The sequence below is a fragment of the Amphiprion ocellaris genome, chromosome 16, assembly GCF_022539595.1.
Source record: "Amphiprion ocellaris isolate individual 3 ecotype Okinawa chromosome 16, ASM2253959v1, whole genome shotgun sequence".
In the NCBI taxonomy this organism is placed as follows: domain Eukaryota; kingdom Metazoa; phylum Chordata; class Actinopteri; family Pomacentridae; genus Amphiprion; species Amphiprion ocellaris.
Window position 1 is genome coordinate 2,968,083 of NC_072781.1, and position 7,492 is coordinate 2,975,574.

General features: G+C 34.3%; 1 protein-coding gene across 2 annotated transcripts in view; it reads left to right on the forward strand.

The window, feature by feature from the left end:
• kcnh1a (potassium voltage-gated channel, subfamily H (eag-related), member 1a) overlaps positions 1 to 7,492 on the forward strand; it is a 78,787-nt gene that overhangs the window by 43,757 nt on the left and 27,538 nt on the right. The gene's annotated exons all lie outside the window — the stretch shown is intronic.

Below are 7,492 nucleotides of genomic sequence, written 5' to 3' on the forward strand. Positions count from 1 at the left end.
ACTAATTCTGCTGCTGCTACACAGAAGTATAATAAGGAGAATTTAGTACCACGTTGAAGGGAGAATGATAGTAAACAAGGTAAAAACCAGCTTTATTCTTGTTGTTTGCTTCCAAATAAATGCAGAAAACTAACGCTAAAGTGGGAAAACATTCTGTTCAATGTGCAAATCAAATGCTAATGAAGCAACTTTATTCTGAATTACACCAACAGGTTCAGCTAAAGCATTATCTGTCATTCCTAGCACAGATTTTTATACAACCATTTTAAAACAGAAGGTGGCACAAAAGGTGTCTGCAGCAGGAAAGGAAAGTAAAAAATTGATAAATCATTTTGTTTCTTGAGTTCATGAGTTTACTTATATTCAAACTTTCTCTGTGTAGCAGTTTGATAAATGTGGGTCTAGAACTTTTCAAAGCTTTTGACAACATTTTCACATTTTAGCACTGTAACAGATAGTTATGATGATGATAATAATAATGGAATTCACCATGTTTGTTTCACCAAAGATGAAGTCAAGGCTTCTCATTCACTGAGATCTGCTGAAGTTCTAAAGACTTCTTAAAGGGATAGTTACTAGTTTTTTGGGGTTTTTTTTTGGTTGTATGATGTAATTTAATGGTTGATATACCTTTTAGAAGAACTTGCACTGAAGCACTGAGCTGCTGTGGACAAGATCAGCAACAAAACAGATCGTCACTACCCTAAAGAAAGCCCAGCTGTGTATATGTAAAGTAATTCCCCTACTTTACCTCGCAGCCAGACGGCCTTTTCTCTACCCCCTCAGAGCTGCTAGACTCTGTTGACAAAAGCAGTAATTTCACTTTGCCCAACACACGAGTTGCGAGTCTGTTTCCGTGTGATTGTATTCTGGATCCAGACTAATGTCTTGAAACACCAAAATCACAAAATAACACAAACTAACTGATTTCGACAGTCGGCAACTCCTGTTTTCTGCAAGGAGAAATTACTGTTTTTGAGTCTGGCGGCTTTGAAGAGAACGCAGAGAGACATAAAAGCTTCAGGTGGACTGCCGGCAGTATTGATATTTCTAATTAGTTGGCCTCTTTTTGGTGCTTTTGTTGCTGTTTGACTCCCTGTTTAGCGACTGTAGGTAATATAATGACCATCAATAAGTGCTGCATACATCCTTACTTCAAAGAAACTAAAGCAATAAGCTGTGGCGCAAAAGATGTAGGTGCAGATGTGCAGCTACAATCATGTCTCTCACCTACATTTCACATTTTAGAAGCACAATTGAGCATAATTTTGAATCAAACCGGCCTCCATCGCTGTTCGTACGAAACAGTTTTGCATCAGAGCAGCAAAGTAATACTCTTAAAATCCTCCCTTTTCTTTGTGTGCAGCAGCACTTTACACACAGTTTCTGACTGCAGTGAAAGCTGAGCTCTTTGGGGATCGTTTTTCTGCTGAGTGATGAATTCAGGATTTGGACAAGAACTTGTTTGTCAGTGATTCACATTCCTCTCAGTCACACTTTGACTGCAGTCTGGTATTTTCAGCTTTATTGGAATCCCTTTCCATCATCTCACCTCCTTTGGAACCGTTATTGGTATATTATATTAAAGACATCTATTTAATTACTACAGAATTTTATAAGTACATTTTTTTCTTTCACTACATCCAACCTCAGGTATAAATATTGTATAAAGTTAAAGAAAAGATGCAGAAAGGAGCAAATTATATCATAGACTTGATGGATATGTGTGCCGTTTTTTAAAAAAAGGATTATACAGAATTCTGTATAGTATATAGTCTGTCCTAGTAGTACGTACATCTGTTTTTATTGCCTAAATTAGTTTACAAGATGCCTCCAAAAGCTCCACAAGAAAATGCACACAAAACAGTGATACAATAACATACAATATTCATTTCAAAACTGCCTCCTGAACTGCAGCCGTTGTTTTGTAGACGGCGTTTTATTCTTTTTCCTTGCGAGCGACCAGAAAGCCACAACCACGGCTGTGATCTCCTCCTGTGAAGTCCTCAAAGGGCTCAGATCAATACCTCTGCCACATACTCCTGACAGGGACATTTCCAGAACATATGGCTGCAGCTGCCTCCAACAAGCATTCATAGATTTTTCTGGAAAAAAAAAGCTTCACCAATCTGCTGCTGGTTACATAAAATCTGTGAAATAGAGGTCCTCAGGGGTCCAAAGTAGTCTACGCCATCTGAAATGGACTTGATGTATATAAATTCATTTTTCAAAAGAGGGAAACTCAACCTGATCTAACAAAGAGAAAACAACTAGCTGTGGTTCAAATGATAGTAATGTCCTAGAAACTAATGTAGTGTCATAAAAGCATATTGAAAAAGTTAAGATGTTTCTCTCTAGTAATGCGTTGAAGCCCAAAAAAACATTCTGTAGCAAAACTCAGACACAGAAGATGATAGATTTTACAATAGGACTCAGGAGTTGGTAGAGACCAAAACTAGAGCTAAAAGAGAACAAAATATCGAACTTTACATGTGTACAAGCTCAAAAAAGCTCAATATATCAACTTAACCCTCCTGTTGTGATCATTTAAAGGCACCAAAAAATATTGTTTCCTTGTCTGAAAAAAATCCAAAAATTCAGCAAAAAAAATCCCCAAATTTGGAAAGAAAATTCTTGTAAATATTTTCAAAAAATTTGTAAAAATCTTCCAAAAAATCCTAAAAACATCTAAAGTGATTCCATATATATCAGTAAAACTTCTAATATTCTCTTAAGAACATTCACATAAAAATCAACCAAAATCCAGAAAAATTCGCTGGATTTTGGTTGATTTTTTTTTTTTGTGAATGTTCTTAAGAAACATTTTTAACATTTCTTTTTTCCACCAAAAAAAAACAAAAAATGTTCGAAGATTTCCCAAAAAGGGTGAAAATATGGACATCAGAAGTTTCACTGTGAATTTTTTTTTTCCCACATTTTCAAACTTTAAAACGGGTCAGTTTTGACCTGCAGGATGACACGAGGGTTAAGGGAGATAATGTGTCAATATAATGTCCACAGCTTGTTTCTGCTGAACTCAAGTGGCCTACAGTTTGTCGATGTGGATAAAGTCGTCTCTCTCTGGTTGTGGATTTGACTCCTAGAAATTCATCTCTCTGTATCAAAGTTAGGATAAGCTGCAGTTAACAGACACAGACTACAAATAAAGCTTCTCTTTTCATATACAAACTTACCTTTACTGTTTACATGAGAGTTATATGGAGGGTTATGTATTAATTTGGACAAGAAATAACAAATATTTTGTTGTAATATGTGAAAGCATAGACCAGTAACATGTAGGCCAACCAGCAATAAAAATGTATTATTATCTAATAATTTAAATAATTTAATAATTTAATTTAAATATCAATATTAATTATGTTAAAATAAGTTGCAAACTTAATTATTTGGCATTTATCAAACGTCTATAAAGATCTAAAATGATTTCTGTATATGTTTTCTAGGTCAGAGTTGTAGGTTATCTAGGTCTGCATATATTTATGTGTGAGAGTTGAAGTCAAGTTCATCTCATGCATAAGTAAGCGAGCGAGTTTATTTATACAGCACCTTATCATACACAGAAGATGCTCAAAGGGCTTTACAGACAAATGTTTAAAAAAAAAAAAAAGCCATAGCAATAAAACAAAATATCCAAAACAATACAGACAAATTGGATGACAGTCGTACAGTCATATAATAAAACACCAAAAAAGACAAGCAATGAGAAAAATACGAGCATGTGAGAGATAAAGGAGGCAGTAAAACAGAAATAAAACTTATTTAAAATGAAGTGATTTAAAGTGCAGACGAGTACTTTTAAAGAAGAACACTCTTCCACTTACTCTTAAAATGGCTACATAGGTTTTTTTTTTGTTCATTAAAATGATTCCACTCTGCCTTAAAATGGTTTAATATAAATCTGCCATTTCCAGAAATGTTCAAACAAGATTAATAATATTTTATTTTATTTTTTTATTTGGACTTGACAGTGCATATTAATGAACATACAATCTCATAATACTTTACACAAGGTTGCAGTAAATATGCTGCAACCTTGTCCCACATGTAAAAGAAAAACAAACAGGGATACAGACATATAAAAAAACAATACAATAAAACAAAGACAATAATAACTTAATACTGGCTGGGTTAAACCTACCCTGAAGTGCTACTTTTTTAGAAAACACTTTCTAGGCATAGCCTGTCTTAAAGTGCATATAGTTAAAGTGCCTGTTTTTAACCCTCCTGTTGTCTTCATTTACAGGCACCAAAAAATATTGTTTCCTTGTCTGAAAAAAAAAAAAAAAAATAGGCAAAAAAATTCCCCAAATTTCTGAAAATTTGCAAAACCTTCAGGAAGAAAATTCCAATCATTCCTTAAAAGTTTCCCTTAAAAGTTTAGTATTTAAAAAAACCCCCCAAATGTGGCAAGAAAATTCTTGTAAATATTTTAAAAATAGGAGTAAAAATCTTCCAAAAAACCCTAAAAACATCTAAAGTGATTCCATATATATCAGTAAAACTTCTAGTATTTTCTTTAAGAACATTCACATAAAAGTCAACCAAAATCCAGTGAAATTCGCTGGATTTTGGTTGATTGTTTTTGTGAATGTTCTTAAAGAAATATTTTTAGCATTTCTTTTTTTCCACCAAAAATGTTCAAAGATTTTCCAAACATGTTGAAAATGTGGACATCAGAAGTTTCACTGTGAAAATGTTATTTTTCTCACATTTTCAAACTTTAAAACGGGTCAATTTGACCTACAGGACGACACGAGGGTTAAAGTGCCTGATTTTAAAGTACCCTGAATTTCTCAATGTAATACAGGAAGTCCCGCCCTGCAAGCTGACAGGATTTGCCCTTTGGGTTTGTGACATATGAAACTTCAGAAGTCTGAATCTGTAGTTTTGAGACCGTCATTGGTTGGCTGTGGTTTAAGGTTAGAAACATTCGGTGATAGTTCTTTTGCCAATTATATGGCTTCTAGCATATAAAAAAAAACAGCATATGAGCACATTAACACAGCACAAAACTTTAAATTCCAACATGCATTTCTACAATGGATACCAACTCCTATTCCTGATTTTATTAATGCTATAAGTCGATCCATTCAGGTGCATCCAGCAGATATATTGAGGCCTGTAGCAGTAGATAACATCCTACTCGACCTGATGAAACTGTGTGAACTCTGATCCATGCCCTAACATCACCAACATCCTCCTCTGGTCTGTGGTTCTTCCTCCACTGCATCCCTTTGCTTTGTCCTGGTCTTGTTAAAGCCCGCAGAATGTTTTCTTTTTAAATGATTGATCCAGTGACTAATGGATGGCGTGCTCCTGCAGGCCCAGCGAACACGTCCCGGCTGTTTTTTGGTCAATACCCTGCTATTGGTTACTCTTTGCGTAAATCAATATCCTGTCAGGGTGATACCATTGACCCGGATGGAGACTGTAATGGAGCCTGAAGTGATAAACAAGTTGCTGCTATGAATCAGATCTCATTAGCTTAATGGCACAGCGGAACATAAACAACATGTAAAGTAAACACAGAGCATCTGATCTACTAATACGTACCGCTCCGTGGCTCGTCTTGATATCAGTGATGGTTTGATGAATGCTTTTGCAACGTGAGTGGTCTATTTTTACAGACCGCATGCTGTTTTAGATGTCAACCAGCGAGTCAGAGAAATAATGAGGTGTTTTGAGCCATGTAAAGCCACATTTATGAATCTTTTCTGTCCCCTAAAATTGTTAGAAGCTGCTGATTTAAATGATGATTACACTGAGTCATATTTTTCCGTTGGTCACAGTTGCCTTTTGGTCACGTTGAGACTAGAAATAGTACTGTACATGAGTCACGAGCAAGTTTACTTTATTCTACAGAGGTAGCAGTTTATTATTAAGGACCATTTATAAAAGGCTTCACAGCAATTCATAGCTTTATTGATGTTAAGAAATCATTTATTAATGTTTTTAAAGCAGCTTTAAGTTATTAACTTGAACATCTTTCAGGCTGTGAAAAGAAACTCCTCAAACATGACACTTTTCTGTTGTTTTTAGCTTTAAATCATCCGAAAGTCCCTTTAAAAGTTGGTGTGTTGGTAGTAAAGAGATCCATATGTCCTGCAAGAGGGGGAATTTTCATAACCTGGCAACCTGAAATGTGTACAATCAAGTAATTACAGCAACTTTTCATGCATGAGCAGTGACACAACATATACATTTTGATATAAATCAGTGTTTAGGAGCTCTTACTGTACATTAAACTACAGGTAATGTGAAAATAAGGTATCAGTTAAATATAAAATGTAGGATTCAATTGAAGAAACACATTTTTGACTTGTTTTTTGTCAGGCAAATGTTTAGTTTTTGTCTCACTGCAACATGTTTATTTGGATTTTCCCATATTATCATTGACATTGATGACTTGTGACACATATTTTTGCAATCTAATGATACTGTAACACACTCTTAACCTTTGTGTAAAACTTTAAAATTAAACTTGTATGTATTTTTGTAGCCTGTTAAATTGCGCTAATGATATTAACACAGAACAAATGTATTATTGGCTAATAAATCACTGACTGATTCTTTTACTTCAACTAAAAGCAACAGCTTTTGGATGTACAGGTTGCAAAAACTCACTTTCACCGATTAAACCACTATTTCTGGAAAAAGACTGCTGCCAATCTGGAACAAAATCCATTTATTAACAACATGGTGCCATCTATAACTGCAGACATGAGGGCTTATTAATAAGTGATAAACCAATGGGTATTTATTAGTGTATTATGAACATTTATAACTGTCATTATCGAAAAAAAAGATTACTTTTACTGGTAACACTTAAGTTTAACCTTCTTATTTAGTATTTATAATCTGTGTGAGCATTCAATAAATAGCTATAGCACCTTACAATGTAGTTAAGGACATTTTTATCAATATACAGAACAGCTATAATAACACTAAAGGGAAGTTAAAGTAACGGGTATGGTTTTGTGATCTCTTGTATTCTCAAAATGCACAAGATGGATGCAGAAAAAAAACACAATTTGCTGGTAAAAATACAAAAAATCAAAAGAATATTGAATATTTAGAACCTGCCAACTCAAAATCCGTCCTCATGAAAAATGTTTAACTGACCATGACCAAAAATCATTTCGTTTACTTTGAAGAGCAGATTTTATGGAAGAATATCTGCTTTATACAGCATCTTCCCTCTCTGCAGTTAAGGGAAATGTTTTCTGGAAATGTGTGAACATCCTATTATATTTACCATTTTCAAATAATAAATGTAGACAAAAATAAATTCTGCTATTACACACATCATATAATAAGGAGAATTTAGAACCACATTTAGGGAAAATGACGGAAACTAGATAAATGTCAGCTTTATTCTTGTCAGATAATGGGATGCAATATTCTGTTAAATGTGCAAATTAAATCCTAATGTGATCACCTTATTCTGAATTGCACCAACAGGTTCAGCTAC